The sequence below is a fragment of the Macaca thibetana genome, chromosome 8 (assembly GCF_024542745.1).
Source record: "Macaca thibetana thibetana isolate TM-01 chromosome 8, ASM2454274v1, whole genome shotgun sequence".
NCBI lineage: Eukaryota > Metazoa > Chordata > Mammalia > Primates > Cercopithecidae > Macaca > Macaca thibetana.
The window spans coordinates 52,689,749-52,714,624 of NC_065585.1; positions in this window are offsets into that span (position 1 = coordinate 52,689,749).

Consider the following 24,876-nt stretch of genomic DNA (forward strand, 5'->3'; position numbering starts at 1 on the left):
CTCTCTGTGCTGAGTTTAAACTCCTATTTTAGCTAACTTTCCACGTTTCCCTTTCTTAGTAAGCTGGTTAGTTCCTCTTTTTTCTCTTTCTCTATTTCTCAAGCTTTGGGGACCTGTAACGCTGACACTGTATCTTGCATTAAGGATTTCCTAGAATTTCTTTCCTATCCTTCTATTCATTTCTCAAATGATTTCACCTAATAGTACTTCCAGTTACTGGACTACTCAGGAAATTAATCAGGCATCTCCATTCTCGTGGCTGTCAGTGATTCACATTATCTTTGGTCTTTATTTTGGAATGAATTAAAAAAAATTTTTTTTCATCCATTGTGTGTTCTAGGACTTTTCTTGATTCTTAAAACATTTACCCTTTTCACTCCTTTGTTTTTATTTTTTTTCTGCCAGAATTTATTTCCTCTTCAGGGCTGTTTTCGCATTTCTTTTCTGGTTCTGTTTGATTGCCTTTGGTTTTCTCCCACTTTTATTTTTATTGCTTTGCAGAGTCATTGTCAACACTTTCCAATCGAAATAAGAATGCAGATGTCCATAAAGTATATTCTTTAGACTGTTGTTTCCACCTACTTTAAAAAAAATCCCACATTTATAGAGAGGAATTTTTCAACAATGGCACTGTTGACACATTGAACCAAATAATTCTTTGTTAGGGAGCACTGTCCTGTGCACTGCAGGATGTTCAGCAGCATCCTCGGTCTCTACGCTTTAGATGCCAATTGCACTCCCTCCCCCTACAAAACATGCACAAATTGTGGCAACTAAAAATATCTTCAGACATTGGGAAATATTCCCAGGAGGGCAATATTGCCCCAGGCAAAAGCCATTGCTACGGGGGCTAATAAGTCTAGCTTATTGGACCTAATTTGTTAGGGACTTAATGAGGGCCACAGAATTTTGGTTTAAAACATATAGTTTCATTTCCCCGGGCTTTCAGTTTCTTAGTCTGTAAAATGGGACCTTAAAAATTATCCTACCTGGCTCAAAGAATTATCCTGAGGGTCCAACAAAATAATCAGGGTAAAATCTCACTGTAAACTGTGAAGCCTCAAAATATCAGTTCTTCCTCTAGCTTTCTTTTTCCTTTTGTATTATGAGAGAGAGTAGGAAAGAAAAGTCTTTAAAATTAACTTGGATCAGACATTGAAGTCTTCTATTTAGGGGGAAAAACTGCCCCAGCTGGCAGGCTAAGTAGACTGACTACCCATTCCTTCCTTTTCTAATTTCCCAGACTGTGGGGAAAAAAAAAAAAAAAAAAAAAAAAAAAACACACACACACACACTAAAAGAGCTTTATTTCCATTGGAAAATGTCGAACTCCCAGTGTTCCCTTGGGCTTTCTAATCTCTCTTGTCCAACACAATTAGTATGTCAAGAACCAGAAAGAGTTATGTTTATGATGGCTCAAAGTTGAAATGTCATCTTTTAAGCACTGATATTATTTTTATATGGGGCAAATAGGTTGACAGTAATTATTATGTACTACCCACAGCACCTTAAGTCTAAAACATTTTGTGTATAAATATTTTAATGGCTGAGTTTTATCACATTCCCATAAGATGCAAAAAGAAAAAACATGCATAGCATAAAGAAGATATAGTTAACTTCTCTCAGGATAATGAGGTCCAAAAGCAACATCCCCTGGAAATTTGGTTCTCTCATGGGGTACTCTTGATTACAAAGAGAAAGGCAGGTGCCACTTAGCAAGAAAAGAAATCCAATTCTCTGCCTCTCATTTATGCCCTTACTCACGTTATATTGCAATTCAGTTGCCACTTTAGCTAAGTGACCCCCTTAAATAATCTCATTTACACCTACGCACATTTTTTTTAACTTGGTCTGGTTTTCTTATACCAATATATGTTGTTTATACGTGTAAGTTGCTGAGCTTTTCATACAATAGGGATAATTTCAAGACCATAATGATACCCCCTGAAATAAATTATTTAATATATTTTTTGAAAAAAGAAGTAAAGAAACTCTTCTGGGTAATTGATGTGAGGTAAGCTACAGCATCGGTTGTATATTCATTTTTCTGCAATGTATGCAATTATCCACTCAGCCTGTACCCATTAATATTATTTTTCTACCTAAGCTGGAAGTATTTAAAGCCATTAGAAAATAATCCAAAGAATTCTATTTGCTGAATAAATTTTAATTTGCATGGCACCAGGAATTTTTTATTAATGGGAAATAAATTATTGCAATCTTTGGGAAGGAGACAAGTTAATAGCTTTGTGAAAAGGAATGGAGAGAAAATGATCTTGAAAAGGTCAGGTCTCCTGTCACAGTGTCTTTATGCACAATTAAAACAAGTCAAGAAAGTGGCTATATAATCAGGACCATGAATATGCATTATATCCTAATGAGAGTGTGAAGATGTAGCAGGCTTAGTGCTAAAGTCATGGTGGGGTGGTGACATAAAAATGGTAATTTGTGATGTAGTATTTAACTGTGTTTCTCTTTCTTATGGAAAACTTAACTCTTTAGTAGCTAGCGAGTCCATCCTCTCTTGGTGTATTTAGTCTCCACTTTTCACAGAACAACAACAACGAATTTAAAGGATAATTCTGTCAATTCTGTGAGAGGGGGAGAGAGAGAGAGAGAGACAGAAATAGCCAAATAGCGCATACTGTTATGCATGAACTAATTGATGGACTGAATTTATTTTGCCACCAATTGCTTTGATCTTTTAGACGGCTGGGTTTATGTGTATCTGAGCATGTGTATAAATACATTTTAATTTAAAAGAAAATCCTTTACCAATCATATTCTGAGCTATACATGTTGGCTTTATTTTGCTGTCCCCTTCTTCCTCTAGGATATTGTATGAATTCCTAACAAATGATAGGGGGAAAAATAGCATCATGATTTGATGGAATTTTAAAAATCATGAGCAGTTTTTATCTTGAACGCCCTATTGCAGGGTATATTGTTTATGAGTGCTCTTTCTGTAGGAAAAGCCTCTCCTGATGTAGAAATGACATTAGGAGAAATAACTGGCTGCATCAAGAAGTTAACTTAAGTTCTTAAGTGGTCAATTACCTCTGGGTAATGGCTGCTTCACTGGGTCATATTGCTGCTGCATTGTACGCTATTGAGTCATTTCTGGCTATTCTACATTTTAATTGAAAAGCAGTATGAACATTCTGATTCAGTGGTCATTTAATAAAAGATAATAATCACTGAACAATGATTCTGATTAGCTAATCGCAATTTAAAGGTTTATAGAACCTTTCACAATTCTGCCTGCTTATTCCAGAATATTAATAGAAGACCTTGAACTAATAGAATTTCTGTTCTTATCTTGGTAGGAAGAGGAAAATTTTGAAACAAAGGTAGGAGTTTCTCCTCCTGCATCTTTGATAGCATGAGTAGCTTATACTATAAATTGATAACTCTGAGTGCCTCGACGATCAGAACCAACATGAGAGGAGTCTTTGTCTCTTTAGCTTTGCTGGATGTGAACACCAGTCATCCTATTAGTCTGGTTTCGTGTTTCAAAGAATTGTTTCACTGTTTCTGCCTAGTATCTCAGCATATACTTTCTATTAAGTATGGGACGATACCTCTAAGGCTGTGTGGCACATACCAGGGGCCACTCTTTCTCATAAATAGTATAGAAACGTACCAGCATGCTATGATTTTAGAACCTGCCCCTTAATGTGTCCTTCACCATTCTCGTATTGATGAACTTCAACCATTAGAGATTAATTCATTTGGCTGTTAACATGTATAGTCATTAAGAATAACAATGTGTGCTATAGAATACTACAAAGAATTCAGAAAGTGGGAGCTTAGGGTACTGAAAAGCAAGTTTCATCCCCTTGTTATTTTCCCAAGGGCTAGCCTTAAACACAGTCTAAATGGTATAACACTATGTACTGCATTGCTTTCTGTAGGACTTAAACATGCATAGGAAAAAAATATTCCCTTCCATGTCATCAGTCTTATTCTTGCTTTACATTAATCATTGAGTATACATTGCTAACTCTAGGACAAATGAGCGTGAGGATCAGGAGACTGGAAACAAAAGAAGTGTCTACACTGGCACAGGGTTTGAAAATTGAATTCACCCCTAGAAGTATAGTGAATTGAATATGATTTGGGGGCAGTGCTATTAGATAAACATACACTGCAATTTTCACTAGGCATAGTAACATACAGCTTAATAATATATGAGTATTAAATATAATATAAAAACAGCATCTGGATGTAATATCATGACCTCCCCTAAAATGGAAAACATATTCAATAATCCAAAGACCACTGACATTGACAAGCTCTGTTGTACAGCACATGTGAGTTTTAAATGTAAGAGAGACCCCTAGACTCTTGGTCAGTGCCTGTTAAGAAATTTATTCACTAAGTTGGCTTACTTGGGCCATTTTGGAAAGTTTGTATACATTTATGAATTTTGAATCATTTAACACTGAGTTTAATTTCAGTTCTTAGATGTAGTTTAATTTCAGTTGTGTTTCTTAGTAGCTGTGTGGCTTAGGCAAGTTGATTAAAGTTTGAGCTCAGATTATCTCTTTAACCAAGAAGAAGTAACAAAAGCTCTTCACAGAGTGGCAACAATATGTAAACTCCTTAGCAGGGTATATATTGGATAACACCAAATTAATAAAAGTTAGCTTTTCTTCTTTCTCTCAGTGCAGTGCAGGTGACAGGTAAGATGCTTAGCTCCATTGCCAGTGACATTTCTTATTTACCAGGTTACCCACAATGACCTGATTGAGGGTAGAGCTCAATGCACAAATTGCATCCCTTCCAGTGCTGGGGTTCCCCAGGAAGAGGCAAGAATAGAAATTTTCTGACAACTTTCTCCCTTCCTCATTGTGAGAGATGAGGTCAGAAGGCAGGGGCCTTGAATCAACAAAGGAACCAGACTAAGGGCTGCATGGAAGCCATAACTGTGCTTCCTCCTCCTTCTCACGAATCCCTTTCCTCCCTTCTGTTTTTCCATCCCCCACAGATCAGAAATGTGAAGGGGGTTAGGAGATGTCCAGACTCCAAACAGAAAAAACTGTGATCCTCAACAGACACAAGACATAATATTGGATTCTCTCCAGCCTCATCCTGGGAAAAATATAGGAGACTGAAGGGAAACAAGAAAATAAGTAAACACCCATAGAAAAATAAAATGTAGGATAAAAACTGAAATGTAAGAACTATCACATGGTGTCTATATTCACTCATAATGGAGTAACTACAAAATCATAAGCTTGATATTTAATCCTAATGGGGGTGAATAATTTTTTTAAATGTTGCTACTGTCATGATAAAACAAATTAGCTACATACTGACAAAGTAAAAGCGTGTTTTCTAAAATTGAAATAATTCTCAAAATAACAGTTTAGAAAGGCTGCACATTTTACAGGAAATGGGTTGAACATCACATGATTTACTCATTAAGGAGATAATTATTGAGTGCCTAAATGAGGAAAAAAGATTTATAGATTTTAAACAAGCATCCAATTAACTAAATATTACTGAGTAAAAGAAAAACAAGTTAATGATACTTTTGTACCAATTTTATTATAAAATGTATGTGAAGAAAGGCTATTTTGTCAAACTGTTTTTCCATATCATGTCATATTTTATATTTACAGCAACCTCCTGAAATAGGAATTTCTGAAGATATGCTTCCCATTTGAGAGATGAAAACCTTGAGGCACAGAAATTCTATAAAATTGTCTAAACTAAACATGCAAATTTATCTTCAGGCTAGAACTTGATGGAATATCTATGTTCTTAGACAATGCTAATTGATTATAGGAACTGCCTTTAGGACCAGAACAAGAATGTAATGTCTAAACTGTAAGTGCCTTGCCTGAATTTTCTGCTTTTCACAGTTACCGAATCAAAATATGATTTAATTCAATGTCTATTTTTGGAGGCACTCTGATATTGAATATATTTTTCTAGATGTTATTGAGTATAGCTGATGTAAGGTTGTTTTTTTTTTTTTTTCCTTCAAGACATGTACAATCTAATGGAATTCACTCATCTGCAGGTTTATAAACACCTTCATGATGTTCATTGTTTTAATTCCTCTTAGCCAAAAGTGACGTTAAAACTCTCTCAATATTATATTTAAAAACATATCATGATGCACACGTTCTCAAATTTCTGTCTGCTTAAGATTAGTTCAGTCATTGTGGAAAGCAATGTGGTGATTCCTTAAAGAGCTTAAAGCAGAATTACCATTGACACAGCACTCCTATTATTGAGTGTATACCCAAAAGAATATAAATCATTCTACCATTAAAACAAATACATGTATATGTTCATCTTAGCACTAGTCACAATAGGAAAGACAAGGACTCAACATAAATGCCAATTAATGGTAGACTGGATAAAGAAAATGAGGCACATATACACCAAGGAATACTACACAGCCACAAAAAAGAAGGAGGTCATGTCCTTTGCAGCAACATAGTTGGAGCTGGAGGCCATTGTCCTTAGCAAACTAACGCAGGAACAGAAAACCAAATACTGCATGTTCTCACTTATAGGTGGGAACTAAACATTGAGTACATGTGGACACAAAGAAGAGAACAACAGACACTGGGACCTACTTTAGCGTGGAGGGAGGGTGAGCATCAAAAAACTACCTATTGGGTATTGCGGTTATCAACTGGGTGATGAAACAATCTGTACACAAAACCACTGTGACACACAATTTAAATAACAAACGTGCACATATTTCCCTGAACCTAAAAGTTTAAAAAAAAATAAAACTTGAAAAAAAATGTTTTAGAAAAGAATCTTTTGGGTTGGTGGGTAAATTAAGATTTTGATTTAGCTGCGTCCAAGAATTTGAATGTTCCATGAGCAACCCAAGTGTTTCCAATGCCTGAGATGAGGTTCCCACTTTGAGAAGCGCGACCTTTACCTCCCCTCCTTCTCATGAGCTCACCGTGCCACTGCATTGATTCTGGTGAAATGTAGGTAGCCAGAATGTCAGCTGCTGATTCTAGCAGTCACACAAAATGCCAAGGACGCACCAATTATAGTGTAAAGTGAGGGAAGATTTTTATTTTAAGAAGAGAGGCTATAGTAAAAAGATGAAGACAATAATAGAAAGAAAGTAGAAACACATCTATATTGGAAGATGCAGATCTTCATGAGTCAATGAGACAGGACTGGCGAGGGTAAATGGCTACTCCAGTAATAAGACAGACCAAATACCTTAACATCTGAAACTAAGATCACAAGGAAGTCTGCCCAAGTCCTGACTAATCAAGCCAGTTGTATTTGGACCCTTCCCTTTTTTTCTTCTCCATTCTTAGAATGAAAAGAAAATAAATGCATGTCGGTGGATAGTGAAATGTTTTCCAGTTGCATTGATTTCAAAGACTGTTAACTGTTGAACTAATACTAACATAATGAAGGAATGTCCTTGATTAAGGCTTCAGCATTCAAATGACACTGGCTTCTTCTGGAACAAATTATGGAAGATTATAAATTACTTAGAAGGACTGTATATATGCCAAATCTCACACTGAAATGACATGGAGCTCTGCCCCTGCACACCCAGGTTTATCAAGGTATAACTGAAAAATAAAAATTGTATATATTTAAACCATATACTATTTTAATATAACTATACATAGTGAAATGATTACCATGATCAAACTAATTAACATATCTATCACCTCACCTGGTAACCTTTTCTTTTATGGGGAGAACATTTAAGATCTGCCCTTTTAGCAAATTTCAGGTATACAGAATAGTAATATTAACTATAGCCACCATGCTGTTCATTAGAGCTCCAGAATTTAATTCATTCTGTGTAAGTGAAACTTTGTATACTTTGACCATCTTTCAATTTCCCCCAGCCCCCAGATCCCTGGCAACCACAAGTGTACTCTCTGCTTCTACGATTCAACTCATAGATTTCACATAATTGAGATCATATATTATTTGTCTTTCTGTACCTGGCTTATTTCATCTAGTATAATGCCCTTCAGTTTTATCCAGGTTATCACAAATAGGATTTCCTTCTTTTTTAAGACAGAATAATATTCCTGTGTGTGTGTATGTGTGTGTGTGGTGCATATATTCATATATTATTTATTTATCCATCAATGCACACTTACACTGATTCCATATCTTGGCTCTTGTGAATAATGCCACAATAAGCATGGAAATAGGATTTTTAAAAATTATTTTAACGTACAGAAACCAAGATTTTTTTGTTGCATAGAAATTTGTACTGTAATGAGTGGTTGATATGTGTATGCTTTTTGTTTCAAAAATCTATGCATTCAAATACATTCAAATCTATGCATTCATTCATTCCTTTAAGGAATGTGTATTGTTTGCTACTCTGTGTGAAATGTTGTTCAGGGAAAGGAGGAATTTAAAAATTAAAAGTGATGATTTCTCCTAAAGGAGTTTATATCTAGATTGTACAAAAGAGAGAGATTTTAAAGTAAGTATTATGAAATAATAGTTTTATTGGAGACTTAGACAGAATGTAGAAGAAGAGAACCAACACCTTAATTTGCCTCAAAGAACTTAGGGGATGTGGAGTAATAATGCGATAAGACTTGAAGAATTCATTCATGAACCAGGTGGACAAGAGTAAGAAGGTATGTCAGGAAGCATAAATAGCATGTGTGGGTCATGGAAGCCTGAGAGAAATGATATGTTTGGAGGCTTGCAGAGAGATGAGGGTGAACAAATCAGTGGAGGCCAGCTCATGGAAGTTCTTGAACACTATGCAAAGAAATTTTCATAGATTTTTTTCTTCCTATGGGAATGAAGAGATTCTGAACAAATTTTAAGCACAGAATAACATTGTATTTTGAGGCTAGAAAAAAATACTTCTAGTGAGTCCTTGAAGAAAGATAGAATTAGGATGCACAGAAAAGATGGATCATGGAAGACTTAGTATACTCTTAATTGTTTTTCATGAGACCACAGAGAGCTACTGAAATGTTTGAGGGAGAAGAGTAATCTAATTAGGTTTGCATTTTAGAAAGATTATTCTGGCGACAATGAGAAGGATGTGTTGAAAGTGGCAAAACCGGAGTGGGGAATGAATAAAGAGACTTGAAGTGGCAGTGGTGAAGATGCTGGGGACAGATACCTGAACTATTTGTGAGATAAAATCTATAGGATTTGGTGTTGGTGGTATGTCAGTGTAAGTGAGAGATTGATATGTTGGATGACTCTTAGCATCCCCTAGATATGAAAAATGTATTGTAGATTTTTCAAATCCAGGGGATGCTATATAGAAAACATAGGCTCCAATTTTGAGGGGCAAGAGTATGGGCTTCTTTTAGATATGTACGGTTCAATCCAACTTGGAAAATTAGATTGCTATCTGATTAGTCAGGGTTCTCTAGAGGGACAGGACTAATAGCATAGACGTATATATGAAAGGGAGTTTATTAAGGAGTGTTGACTCACATGATTACAAGGTGAGGTCCCACAATAGACCATATGCAAGCTGAAAAGCAAGGAAGTCCATCCAAGTTCCAAAACCTCAGAAGTAGGGAAGACAACAGTGCAGCCTTAAGTCTGTGGCCAAAGGCCTGAGAGCTGCTGGCAAATCACTGGTGTAGGTCCAAGAGTCCAAAAGCTGAACAACTTGGAGTCTGATGTTCGAGGGCAGGAAACATCCAGCATGGGAGAAAGATGGAGGTCAGAGGACTTAGCCAGTCTAGTCCTTCCATGTCCCTCTGCCTGCTTTTATTCTGGCTGCGCTGGCAGCTGATTAGATGGTGTCCACCTAGATTGAGGGTGGGTCTGTCTCTCCCAGTCCACCGACTCAAATGTTAATCTTCAGCAACACCTTCACAGACACACCCAGAAACAATACTTTGCTGCCTTCAATCCAATCAAGTTGAAACTTAATATTAACCATCACACTCTCTGTTAGGCAGATCCAAATTTGCCACAAAGCTGAAAAACTTTAAGCTTCTGGGCTCCTCACTGTACAGGTTCCTTCCAAGGTTTCCAAAGCTAAGCTAACAAATTTGTACTCATACTTTTACTTTTTATAAAGAAAGCCCTGTAAGTATAAGCCTTAGGCTCCACAAACCTGGATTTTCCCCTCCTATGAAGTGAATGACCACGTAAGTCTAAGCCTATGAAGAGAGATCAGGGTATACAGCAGCATGTAGAGAGTGAAAAGAGAGATTGGTGGGAATGTTATGGTGCTGGTGGTTGCTTGACATAAATGAGCTAACATAGGCAATTTAACTATTTGCTATAAAAGTTTTTGTTTTGATTGATAATTGATATACACAAAGTCAAAGCATTCAGTGCTACTGATCTTTACCTTATTTTCACAAATTCTTTCTGGAATGTTATAAAAGGATCACTGAATTTATGAGTAATTAGGTTAGAGGAACTTTAGGGTCCCTTGGAGCTTGAGAATTCCATGATTGGCATAGTAACACTGTGGTTACATCCTGTGGCCCAGTCATCCCAAACAGAAACATTAGGCTGTCTGGTCTTTTCCCAGTATACTTCACAGAAACCTACTCATCTTTATTACTGAGTTTTCCCTGATCCTATTTTACCCTAGAGAACTAGCATTTTCTCCTTCATGCCTCTATACTTATTGCTAGCATATTAATTATAATATTTTACTACTCTTAAATTATATATCCCTCAATTATATAAAACTGGGGTCAGCAAACTACAGCCCAGGGGCAAAATGCAGTCCACCACCTGTTTCTGTAAATACAATTTTGTGGGAAGACAGTCGCATCAGTTCATTTATGTATTTATGTATTTTCTAAGGCTGCTTTTGTACTATATATATGAAGTTGAGTGCTTGTAATGGAGAATATTATAAATATTGTAAAATATTTACAGTACAGTCCTTTACAGAAAATGCTTGCTGACTCTTGATATAGAGGGTTCTTTAGAAGCAATGAACAGGACATATTCTTTTTCTGTATCCTCAATACTTAGCAAAGCACCTGGAATAAGGGATATACTCAATAAATATTTGTTGTGTGGATGAGTGAAACATACAATTACACTACTATCATTATCCTTCTCATCACATTGTACATTCAGTAATATACTGCTGTAAATTAAAAAAAAAGTTTTAAGATAATCAAAGATGTTTCCAGGAAGGGAAGTCTAACTCACTGAATTAGTTTTGTTGGAAACTTTGAAGACTCAATATTAAGTAATGGAGTCAGGCCTGATGGTCTCCAGAAAGCAAGAAGAATGTAAACAGCATAAGAGATGGGGTCAGTACATGCAGGATGAATAGGGCATTTTCATTCTTTCTCATCCCCCCCCATCTTTTTTTCAGTCAGGAATTAATAATTATACACACTACAACTTGATTTCTACCTGTTTATCCTCAAGAGAATAAAAGAGGAGAGGGAGAATTTTAAGACATTAGCAAAACACCTTCTAAATGATAGACTACTGTAGTAGATTTCATGATCAGATTTATGGGTTTGTTTGTTTTTTTTCCTACAGAAATCCAGAAGTGTCATGTAAACTAATAAAGTCTTCTATTTATCAACACATTTTTCTATTTAGTGTCCTGACTTCTGAAGAAATGCAGACACAGGCACAGGAACTTGTCAGTATTTTACTGCCTGTTTGTCCATTTGGAACACGAACAATAAATAGAATTAAAATATAAACATCAACTGTATTTTCCTCTATGGAACTACAGTCTCCAAGCTCACAATACCAATAATGTTGACATAATTAGATAATAATTAGAACAATTTTAGAATTAAAATATGCTGGCTTCTTTGTTGATTGCAAAGATTACATTTTGCATAAACAAGATAGATGGAAACTATTCCTTTTAAGTTCATAAATCACAAAATTGATAGTCAATTTATTAATAAAAACCCAACTCAGTCTCTGCAGAAATTCATCTATCTCCTGGATACAGATGTATAATACTGTTCTACCACTTATATATCAAGATAAAGATTACAAAGATTCTAGTCAACACTATCAAGTAAATGGATCCATGGAGGTCCAAATGTTTAAAGCTCCAAGTTTTGAGGATAAACAGAGGCAAAATTATTCTGCAGAAAAAAAGCCTTATGACTACACGGAGTCCCTTTCTGACTCCTTAGTAATGACTTAGGGATTGTGGTAGATTATTTGCAAAGATGACCACAAAGTCCCTTTCTTCTTAAACATGTGACTCTAGCTTTGCCACCTCTCTCATCATTCAGTAGAGTCTATTTCCCCTCTTGAATCTGGGCTGGGTTTGTGACTTCTTTGATTAATGGAATGTGGTAGAAGTGACTTCCAAACCTCCGCCTGAAAAGATCTTGTACCTTCTACCCTTTCTGCCTTGGAACCTGGGACCACCATGCTGTGAAGACTCCAGGGACGTAAGGCCATGTGGAGAGAGTCCCAACCATTACAACCATCCCAGCCATTTAGCTAGATTGCCCCCACTGACTCTGTTATTGGTGTTTTTGTAATCTCCTAGGATAGAAATCAAGAGAGATCACCAGCCATAGCAGCAAAGAAAAAGAGAAAGCTTCATTTAGCTGGTGTGCAGGGGAAAGCAGCACCATGAAAGGTAGAGGGTGGGTTGTGTCCTGAAGGTAGAATGTATGTTAATTTTATAGGACCTATTCTACAGAAAACGATTTCATTGGGCCATGGATAGGAGGGATTTCTCTAGCACTTGCACAGTGGCTTTACATGCTTCTTCATACAATTCATATAACATTAACATTTTAAACTTCCACCTCTGAGCATGATTTTTAGCATCAAAATGAGAAAAAAAGATCACTATGAGTTGAAACTTAAGCCTAGCTGTGCATTCAGGGCCTCAGTGAAGTCCCTAGCCCCAAAACCAGGAACTTGTGGTTAATAGTCTCTTGGGCCTTTGATGCTGATTGGCTGTAGAGGAAGTAAGATACAGCTTGAGTTAAGGGGCGTTTGTTCTTTTTCTCCAGACAATATAAAAACAGAAAACCAGCCAGCTTGTCTGTCTCAACTGTAGCTCATGTATGAACTAGGCAATTACAGCAAAAGAACTACCCAATCAATACAAGCAATAATTTGTTAACATTTTAAGACACCATAACTTGGGTTGGTTTGTTATGCAGCAAGAGATAACTGTTACAAAGGTCAAGAATATTACAGAAAATACAGAGAAGGATTTTACTGTTTACTCAATGATTACCCAGTGATAGTGGTGGAAGCAACTGCAACACTCATTTTTACTGCCCTATACTCATATTAATTTTAAGTCCCAAAATACCATTATTCTTATTAGTGCCATGTTATATTTTCTGTATATTGAGAAATCTAAAACCCAAATTATGTATGTGTTGAGCCTTACCCACAGAATCAATGCTACAGTAATGTTTTCATTCCAAGAAATTTGTCCTCATTTTGAAAATATCCTGAACATATCAAATAAACGGATCCATGGATTCCTCATGTGTTGAAAATCTTTTCAGGTTATCTTATTATTTTAATTTCAATTTCTTAGGTTAATTGGGAATCTTTCATGTTTATAGTTCATTTTTATTTCCCCAGAGTTAATTTGGGCCACCATCAATTCCAAGGTCTCTGATGGAGAGGTTTTAGCATGGAGGTGGGAGAGAATACTGAAAGCAGGAGGGAAAATATGTTTGGGGAGTTAGGAGAGGAGGAACATGGAGATGAAGTCTCCTGGGCCCAATTCTCAACCTTCTTATGAGGTCCAAAATCTTCCTTTACTCCAGAGCTGAATTCCCTCAGGGCCCTTCCACTTCACTTACTTTTTTTTGATTTGTATAACTTCAACTTCTCTTTTAGATTCAGAAGTTACGTGTATAGGTTTGTTACATGGGTATGTTGTTTGGAATACCAATCCTGTTACCCAGGTGATGAGCATAGTACCCAATAGGTAGTTTTTCAATTCATACCCTCCTCTTTCCCTTCCTTCTCTAGTAGTCCCCATGTCTATTGTTCCCATCTTTATGTCCATATGCACCCAATGACAAGCTCCCACATATAAGTGAGAACATACAGTATTTGATTTTCTGTTCCTCTATTAATTTGCTTAGGATTACCCAAAGGAAAACTAATTGTTCTACCAAAAAGACACACGTACCTGTGTGTTCATCACAGCACTATTCACAAACCAAAAATGGAATCAAACTACGTGTCCATCAACAGTGAATGGGTTAAAGAAAGTGTGGTAAAAATTAGCCGGGCGTGGTGGTGGGCACCTGTAGTCCCAGCCACTTGGGAGGCTGAGGCAGGAAACTGGCGTGAACCCGGGAGGTGGAGCTTGCAGTGAACAGAGATAGTGCACTGCACTCCAGCCTGGGCAACAGACGGAGACTCCGTCTCAAAAAAAAAAAAAAAAAAAAAAGTGTGGTGCATATACACCGTGGAATACTATGCAGCCATTAAAAAGAACAAAATCATGTCCTTTCACTTGCTTTTTCCTGTTAGAGCCTGGTTCTGTTTTTTAAGGCCTCACTCATTCCTCCATTAATAGTATTTATCTTAACCAAAACACACTTCCTTGGTCATCCTCTCTGACTAAGCTCTGGTCACTCAGGAGACTCAGGCCTCAAAGACTGTGCCCTGGACAGACCCCTTATCAAGTGCAATAGTAACTGAGAAATCACAGTTGAAAATGATGGAGATTCTATTTGATTTTTTTTTTCTTTTGCTATTTTAGTATTGGATAAATAAATACGAAAATACTGAAGTGCTTATTTTGCTCCAATATTGAAATCACAATGTGAGAACTTGTCCACTACTGCCAAGAGCTGAGTTTAATTTTGATTTCAAGATATGCCACTTCCATAGTCCTCTAGCTCACCTCTAGATGCAGTCTCTGGCTTGTTTCCTCACCAGCCAGCTACATTACCACTGATCACCATTTCATACTTAATCCTTTGAGGGATTCATGACCTTCATTCGGCTTCACCTGTGGGAAGAGACATTCCCATTATTACTGGCTGAGGCATGAGCCAATCCTCCAGGCTCTGCGAGGCCCCTCTGTGACCTTTGACTTCATGTCATTTGGGTTTATGCAGCATCCTTACTTCTGCTTGGCCAAGGGTGTCTCAGTGTGTCTTTCATTCCTACAGCCCCATCAGACCCCAAAATAATAATAGCAATTATGTTTTGAACACTCAACATGAAAAGGCACTGTTATAAGAATTGTGTAAGTTTTCATTCATTGAATGGTCATATTATTATCATGATCATCTTGTTGTTACCTCTTAAGTCCTGTGGCGATGTGTTTAGTCACTACTCTTGATAATATGAGACAACTTAACACCAATTTTTTTCTGTCTTGGGGCTTCATCCAAATTTCCAAACACTTATTACAGAAACTTAAGAAATATTTTATCCCTTCCACAGCTTTGTAGAGAATTGCGACACACACACACACGAGCATAGTAAATCTTGATAAGTTTATAATAATTTTTGAAACTTATTTAATCTTATTTAATCCAATATTTCCTAACATTATTAACTGCAGAAACTTTCCCCTGTAGTAGTTAACAGTTCTGCAGAACATTTTAGAAATGGTAACACAAGTATAAACCACAAAACAGCGAGATTCTGATACCAACTGCCAGTTCCTCCTTACCAAGACTTTGTGAAAACTCTTCAGCTCATCTGGCAAAACGAACAGGTTATGTTCTGGTTCCTTCTGGATGTTCTTTTTAATATCTCACACTTTTCCAGGCTTTTGCTGGTCTGTAATTGAAAGTCACTTTTTCCTATGGAGGCCCTTAATCTTATGTTTCTGCATAACTTATTAAAAGGTTATTTTAAGGGCATGAACGAGGTGCCTCTTAAAGTCTCACTCTTCTTACTGCCCAGAGGTAGTTGGGCTCTGTTTGTTGTATGCTGCCTCTTTTTTTCTAATTAGAGTGATCTGTTTGTTATCTACTGTCTGGGTTCTGGGTGATCTGTTTTCTCTCTTTGTGAAGCAGGGAGGGTGGAGTTTTTAAATATCCTTTTGGCAGGAAGCATAACTTTCTGATATGAATCTAAACTGGGAAATCAATCTCTCCTCAGGCAAAGACACAGATACCAGGACACTTCCTTTTGAACACTTGGCTATAGAAGTTAAGAGACGTGGGGTAAGGAGATGAAAGATCTATTCCCAATACTCCTAATGATTTTTTTGTGTGTTTGAGAACAGAATATCTGGAAAACATGTTATATGTATGAAGTTCTTCATTGTCCAACAGCAATCTCTTACAGATATAGGTCAAACTGATATCTAAAGACATTGGTGCTTGATAGAGAGTGCCAGAACAAAAAACCAGGAGAACCATTACCAAGTCATTTAACAAAAACAGCTCTTGGCATTTTAATCTTACTCTGTGATTTTGGTGGTAGTGAATTTAATGCTATTTTGATTTACTTAGCACTGAGGATGGTACTGCCTATATGTAGATCTGGGTTAGCTGACATTTCCTAAAGCAATATGAAATCACGAAAGAAAAAAATTGTATTATTATTATTATTTGTATTAGCCACTTGAGGTATTCTTCTAAAATAACATTCTAAGATAGCATTGCCCAAAAGAAGTTTCTGAAATGATGGAAATGTTCTGTAATCTGCACTGTCCAATATGGTAGCCAACAGCCAGGTGTAGCTGTTAAGCATTTGAAATTTGGCTAGTATGGTAGAAGAGCTGAATTTTAAATTTCACTTAATTTTCATTCAGTTTAAATTTAAATAGCTACATTTGTCTAGTGGCTACCGTACTGGGCTGTGATGCTCTAAGAAGCTTGCTCTATAGTTAGCCAATAGAAGTATCAAATCAAAAGGATCTTTGCTTTTGTTTTCTGAAATTAAGTGAAAAACACACAGATCATAATCTGTAGTCTGCCATCTATGTTTCTACTTATGGTAATGTTTATGTGTGAGTTAGTCATGTAAGAGACATAGCAATGTAGGACATTAAACATATTGAGTCTCTAGGAGGCACCGTGCCTGGTACTAGGTGTAGGAGAAGATAGCAGAAATCACACTAGACAAGGTTGTGAAAAGTAATTTATAGTATCTGGGATAAATTGATCATGGAATAAGAAACAAAACAAACAATTAGGCAACATAGTAATTAATGCACTGAAGGAGAATGTTAAGTATTCACAAGCCAAAATATTTAAATGAGGTGGGTTTTCTTTTACTGACAACAAAACAAACAAGAAAACATAAAGCTAGTAAGGAAATCTGAATCTTGGATTTGTTTGGTGATGATCTCTTGTGACTTTTCTTCTGCCTTACCACCAGAGTTCAGCATCCAGATCTCGACTGAATACATTCTGAGTCCTACTGGATTCAGAAGCTTAAGCATTCAACAAAAATAATGCATTCCCAAATACTCCTAAAACTTAACTTTAGTCTGGGTTGGCTCGGGTTTAACTTTTAGTCATTTGGTTTTTTGTAACTTTAGCACACGGAAAATCAAAATTGAAATGTCAATAAAAAAATATACTGCCAAATACATTGGAACATTAAAAAGGCCACAGGGGAGATTTTGACAACTAGTGATAAGTTAAATTTAAAGTGACATAAGTACATACAGTTGGCTAAAGTAAGTATAATTTACTTGTCAATATAACAGCCTTTAAAAAGATCACAAAATCAGGAGGTTATAAACCATTACATGAAGATTGAGTTATAATATTCTTTCCAAACGTTACCAGAGTAAATTGAACTGGATGAAGCAAAGAAATGTACAGATGAAAAAAAAAAAAAAAAGAAGATGAAGAAAAAGTAAAATGTAATACAGGAGGAATAAAGTAGTTGGAAAAATTAGAGTGAAATAGCCTGACTCCAGTGGGAAATGGATTCTTTAATGTGATATATCCATAATCTGATTTTGGTTTTAAATGCAAAGTAAAAATACGAAAAAAAAGCATTGATATCATAATATGTTTTCTTTGCAGATACGCGAATTGATTCTTACATAATATGAGAGATATAGGTGAGTCAAAAGACTGCAGAGCTTCCAGTTTTATCTCCTCAGCCTGTTATTAACCAATCACTTTTTAAAAGTCCAACATTAAATGGATACCAAAAACCTAGTTTAATTCATTTTGCTCTGAATGACATTTTACAAATTTAAAGTTCTCTAGCTTTAAGTGTTTTTCTTATGCTTTAGTCTAAACATTATTTGATTTTACTTTTACTTATTTAATTATCTTAGTACACCCCTTAATGTGTGTATGTTAAAATACTTAGAAGAATCGCTTAATTTCTTCATTAGTCTATTTTCTGTTTCCTTAATACATTTTATTTATTTTCCCACTCAGACTTTGTCTCAAATTATTCCCTTATTATATTTTACTGACTGATATGTAAGACACTGGCTATAATATTTTAAATCATTTTCAGTAAGTCCCGCTCTACATATGCAAAATGATGTGGGAACTTGACATCCCATACTTGCTTAAATACTCAAGATTTATTTGATCTGTTTGTCCCTCCTCAGCAATTGCCTCAGTTTCCCCTACCCATTTCTTGGTTACCTGAAACCCTCCCACAAGCATCCCTACAGACAGATTGCTTGGTCAGGGGTGCCCTGAATGAAGTTAGATGCATTTGCCTACCTAGTCCCCAGTACATGAGAAGATGACATATGATTCTCATTTTACAAAAGAAGAGTGATATCAGTCCAGGTTATCATGAGTTGAGTCTGGATGTAAAACTTGAAGTCATCCTGGAACCTAGAGATAAGCTATCTCTGACCTTGAAGACATGCAACTTTTGAGTACGTTATTCAGCTATGGAGGTCACAGCAGGCGTGAACTACAGGTGGCTAATAGCCTATGTAATTTTGGTGTGTATACAAATTATTGTCATTTATAGGGTACTGTAAAAAAAAATACCAAAAACATCTTTGTTGCTTACGTTTTTTTTTTTTTAATTTTTTTTTTTTTTTTTTTTTTTTTTTTGAGATGGCATCTTGCTCTGTCACCCAGGCTGGAGCGCAGTGGCACGATCTCGGCTCACTGCAAGCTCTGCCTCCCAGGTTCCCACCATTCTCCTGCCTCAGGCTCCCGAGTAGCTGGGACTGCATGCTCCGGCCACCACACCCAGCTATTTTTTTCTATTTTTAGTAGAGGTGGGGTTTCACCATGTTAGCCAGGATGGTCTCAATCTCCTGACCTCGTGATCTGCCCGCCTCGGCCTCCCAAAGTGCTGGGATTACAAGCGTGAGCCACTGTGCCTGGCCGCTTATTTTGTTTTGTTTTGTTTTGTTTTGTTTTAAGAAAAATCTAAATGTGTTGCATGTTGGTGTAATTTGTTTTATGGGTTTCTTAGGTTTTATGTTCATACTTTATAGCCTGGAATCCCTAAAACATACACTATTATATAAACTCAGCTCCACGTATAAACTATCATTACTCAACTACTTGAAAATATTTTAAATTGTGATGGTTTTCATTTTGGTCTTTTCTCAAAGCAGATTCAAATGTAATTTTCTGCCTATGCCAATCTTTGGACATTTTAGCACTGCTGCCATATAAGAACTTCCTTCCTCTTAACTGACTATAAATTATTAGCCTATTAATTGGGCATTACAAAGTAAAGAAGTTTCTTTCGTTAAAAATATACATCTTGTTGAAACACAGACACAAGAATGATTCATTTGAATACTGCTAACAATTGCCCCTTCCACACACACATTGAAAGCTATGTCCTTACTCTCTAACTTAAATGTGAGTGATAATTAAAATGTAATATTAAAAGTTGACCAAAACTTATATTTCTGTATTTAAGTCCTGAACACCAGAAAAATATATAACTAAAGTGGCATATATTTCATACATTATAATAAAAATTTATTTTTTCAGGTATCAGTAGAAAACAGCAAATGTATACTTCATACAAATGTAAATTAAAATTATAGCCATTCTTTCACCACAGGAAAAATGTCTGAAGGATATTTTCAATCATGAAGTGTGTGGGTACACACACTTGGGAATTAACCATCTGGCACATAATATCCTTACAGGTTTGAAAGAAAAATAAGTTCTTCTGAAAGAAACACTTTCCATTCACTATGCAGAACAGTCATTAATCGAACACTCACTGTTGAGTTGAAGCACAAGGAAATAAGATCTGTGGCACAGAAGCAGCTCATCCTTAAAAAGTTATTAGAGCCTCAGTGACATTGATAAAAGACCACTCAACAACTTTTTGCCAAACCAAAGACTCAACAGCAAAAAAAGACATCTGTGTACAAAATACCGGTTCCAATCCTGGGCATCTGCAGGAGTTTACACTCCAGATCTGTTTATCTATATACTTATAATAACATTCCATAGATTAACCACTGCTCCTCCACCCACAGATCTAGTTTTGAAAGATGATGGTACACTGAATAAACCTGAAATGCACCTGTGCTGATATGCAGTCCAATTTCATTCGTCTCTGTGATACTACAGAACCACCAAAATAGCAACCCAAGACCTTCTTACCCCAAATAAATGGGACAATAGTTAAATTTTTTTTTTTTTTTTTTTGAGACGGAGTCTCGCTCTGCCGCCCAGGCTGGAGTGCAGTGGCCGGATCTCAGCTCACTGCAAGCTCCGCCTCCCGGGTTTACGCCATTCTCCTGCCTCAGCCTCCCGAGTAGCTGGGACTACAGGCGCCCGCCTCCTCGCCTGGCTAGTTTTTTGTATTTTTTAGTAGAGACGGGGTTTCACAGTGTTAGCCAGGATGGTCTCGATCTCCTGACCTCGTGATCCGCCCGTCTCGGCCTCCCAAAGTGCTGGGATTACAGGCTTGAGCCACCGCGCCCGGCCAGTTAAATGTTAAGAACAAAAATGTTGGTAAAAGTAAAATTAGTTACCCTAATATTCCCACACTAAGTACACTATAACTTCAAGTGGTATAAATTGTATATACCTCATTAACAAAGAATCATACAAACTAAATATTTGTTCTCTTACAAAATCAATTCTTATCACTCTCTTAGGGGATCACAGTAGTACAGGAGGATGTTTTCATTTGTTGGGTAAGCATTACTTGAGTGCCTCCTATGGATTCACATTTCTATTTGAGGCTTAACAAAACCAAAGGAAGTAAAGGATGTTGCTCAGGAATTCAGAGTGTAATTAGGGCAAAAAGCTACACACACGTGAGTCAACTTGTAAATAATTCTTAGGCTACAGATATGTTTATGAGATTATTCTGGAAAAATCTTAAAACCACTCTAAAGTAAATTTAATCAAGAAATGTTTCTTGTACCAGATAAAACTTAATATATGAGTTTGAAAGAAAAGGAGGCTTTGCATTGAAGGGGAAGAAATGGAAAAACAGTGTAAAAGAAGAAGAAATGACAGGAGGGAGGGGAGAAGAAAAATGTTTCCTTGCTAGACTAGAAGGCCCCATGAGAAAGCAGTGAGAGATGAATTGTGAAAGATACATTGGGGCTAATGGAGATCCTTGGATATTGAAGTATAGGGTTTGAAGCAATAGGAAGATACTCTACATTTTTCTTTTTCAGAAAACAGAAATATTTAATTCTTTTTCCACGAATTAGAACTTGCTTTATCCTCAGAGCATAGCTTGATATGCATACATACGCACTTATAATTTGTTTCACGAAGTGTTAGGTAGACTGATATTGCAGTGCAGGAGTTGGGAGCAGATCATTGCAGGAGAAAAAGATGTGAAAAAAGCCACACTTCTGACTGGTCATCTGGAAATTCAACATTTTTCTAATTCTATCTTGTTACTTATTACTTCAAATTATTCCTTATCATAATCTTTCTTTTCAGGGGAGAGAATTATTATGAGAAGTGCCGCCATGAATTTTTCTTTCCCACCATCAGTGCAAGAGCCCAAAATGTTCTCAATCAAATCTGCTCACCCACTTCCAGAAACACGTCCGCCAGGGCGATCAATCCATCTCCTGAAATTTCCGTTTCTCCCAATACACTGTGCTGCCAAATTCTCTGAAGTCCCTGAACCTCAAAATTCCAAATATCAAAGTCGGTGCCAGGAGTTAAACCTGAAAGATAAAAGCAGTGAAGTTCCCCTCTGCCATCCCTGGGTTTCCTCTTCTCAATAATAATAATTATAATAACAGTAATTTATAAAAAATACTGGTTCTCTGTAATTACGGAAAAAGAAAGACTTTTTGCCAAGATCGTCTCCTCCCCTTTCCTCGCTCCCGCTCCCCTATTCTTTGCCAACAAGGTCTTCCCTCCCACCTGAGGGCTGGACCCCGTGTGATTCCCGTGACGCGCCGCTTCTCCTGAGCACTCTACGGCTGCCCTCTAGGCAAAGCCAGCACCGGTCAGATGGGGAGAAACCAGAGACAGGATGGTGCTCGCGCACGCGGGAGGTCTCAGCGGAACCTGCGTGAGAACTTGTGAGTGACCTCCAGGGCACCCTAATTCTTGATCACTCATCACTACCTCACTTCTGTCCCTCTCCCCAACCCTGACCTTCGACACTGGGGGGTCTGAGTGAAGGGGGACCTGCCTGGAATCAGGGCCCAGGAAAGGAGGGGAGAAAGGGGCTCTTTAACAGTCTGTGGTTCAATCTCAGCTTGTCCAAGGACTACACTGGAGGCTTTCCACCGCTATCCCAGTCGGTTCCAACAAAGATAAAAAAATGAATGTTCCCTATTTTCTTGTGTAATTCCAGTTACCAGAAGAAAGTTACAGACCATGAACTGCAGACTCAGGACGATAAATTGGCAAAGCAGCACCGTGATGGAAGAGCTCCTGGCAGCAGTGTAAATACTGGAGCCCAGTAGAGAGTCTAAGTCGAGGAGGCATGAGGACAAGATGATCTGTAATTGCCCTTGTTCGAATGGGTGAGATCTCGCCGTTCCCATACATCCACAGAGGAAGCCACAGAGTGAACTATACACCAAGTGAGCAGTGGAAAAACAGGATTATCACAGGAAGGGTAAACAGGCCCCTCCCTAACCTGGAGTACCCTCACAACATTTGCTCAGCAATTTATGTCAAGTCTGCTTTTTATCCTCCTGTAGATACCTGAATGAGCCCAGTATCCCAGTCAAGTCCTGAACCCCCGGAATTCATCTAGGCTCATACGCTGCCCTATTGACATTGATGCTCTTTTCCTGGGTCCCCCACATCATCTCTCCAATTTGTGTGACTATCCCACACCCCACCACCATTTTTAGTTTTATGTTAGCTCTCATTCTGGCCGGCGCTGTGGATTAATGTTTTAATTTTTATCTTACCATCCCAACTCCTACCTCAAAGCCTTTCTCCTAGTTGGAATCTAGCCTCGAGTCCTAAGGTGTCCTCTACCCTTGAGATTCACATCCTTGTGTATTTTGTGTCCAATTATATCTTCTATTCATTTGACTTCACATGAATAATTAAAATTAGAATTTGAATGGTCTCTGCTACTAAATCTACTTCTTAAAGTATATGTATTTCAGGAATCACGCTAACTTCCTATGTACTCAAACTGGAGAAGTCTTATACTGCTTCCAGAGCCAAATGTATTAGATCACAAAACCTTTGGCAAAGCCCTTGGCTTTTGGAATTCAGATTAGTGCCTGTGACAATTCCTTTGCAAGTTAAGATTGGAGAGTTTGCTAAACACACGAAAGACTGAAATTATCTCCATAGCCACTTCCTTGATACTCCATTCTGTGTTAATCTGAAAGACAGTCTCTTTAAGTCCAAATTTCTAAGGAAAGATCCTTTGAGCAAGACATTCCCCTAGCACTTCATGCTTTTCCTTGGAAAATTTTCTCAAACACTTATAAGACCAAGTACTGTTTATAAGGCCAGCTACTTTTCAGATACTGAAATCCCTCAAGCCTTAACCCCAGGTGGTATGGCCATAAGCATAAATTTTCAGGAGAGTCATGAATTTTTAATAATTTTGTTGGTATCAGTAGGCTTTTGCTATTTTTCTTAGCTTGTTCATTTTCCCACTGACATTTGTGTGCCATCTTTTTAATTCCGGTTCCAAAACAAGACAGCAAAACTTTTGAAAACAGAGTTAAGAACATTTGACCACTTGGTACACAGAACAGGGTAGCAATAGCCTCTCCCCATCCCCTTGACTAAACATCCCAGACCATAAATAAATGTTAAAATCTCAAATGAAGAGATAGAATTCTACTAGGTGTCAGCTGTTCCAGAGTAACTATAAAAGGCCAGGCTCTGAATACCACATTAGAGGCAGGAATTCTGAAGGTTGAGAACCTAGCCTCATTTATTAGTTCGTTCATTCAATCTCCACTTACCAGCACTGGCTCTTACTATTCCGTTCCACCATAGAGGCTATAAAGATAAATAAGGTTTTGTGCCTGCCAGATATATTTCTTCCTGGTTTGAAGAGACATATTGCTGTCATGCATACAGCTTATCTAGTGAATAAAATTTTCCCATCTGCTTTTATTCATCTTCAGGTCCTCTCAGTTTCTGCCTAAAGTTTTACCTATATTAACTCTAGTACCTTGGTCTATAGAGGGTACCCAAGAAGCGTCTTTCAAATGAATGAAAATGCAAAGGACCAAATGAACATACTATGTGCCAGTTAACAGGTGAACAAGAAAGCCATGATCCTGACCACATCTTACAGTTTGCAGAGATTACAATGGAATAAACAAGTATTTGTATGTCTGTATCTCCCTACATAAAGATGTCTGCAAACATCTTACAGTTTGCAGAGATTACAATGAAATAAAGAAGTACTTACTTGTCTGTATCTCCCTATATAAAGGGCAATGTACATTAAACCAAAACTCGGGGTCAGGAGACCCTAAGTGGAAAGTCTTGACATAACATAAGCCAGATAAAGCAAAAGGATTAAGATTGCATTTTAGGCTGAAGTAAAAGCATGTGCAAAGGTCCAGGGGCAAGAAAGAATAAGATACTTTTGCAGGATGGAAAGAAAGAGGAT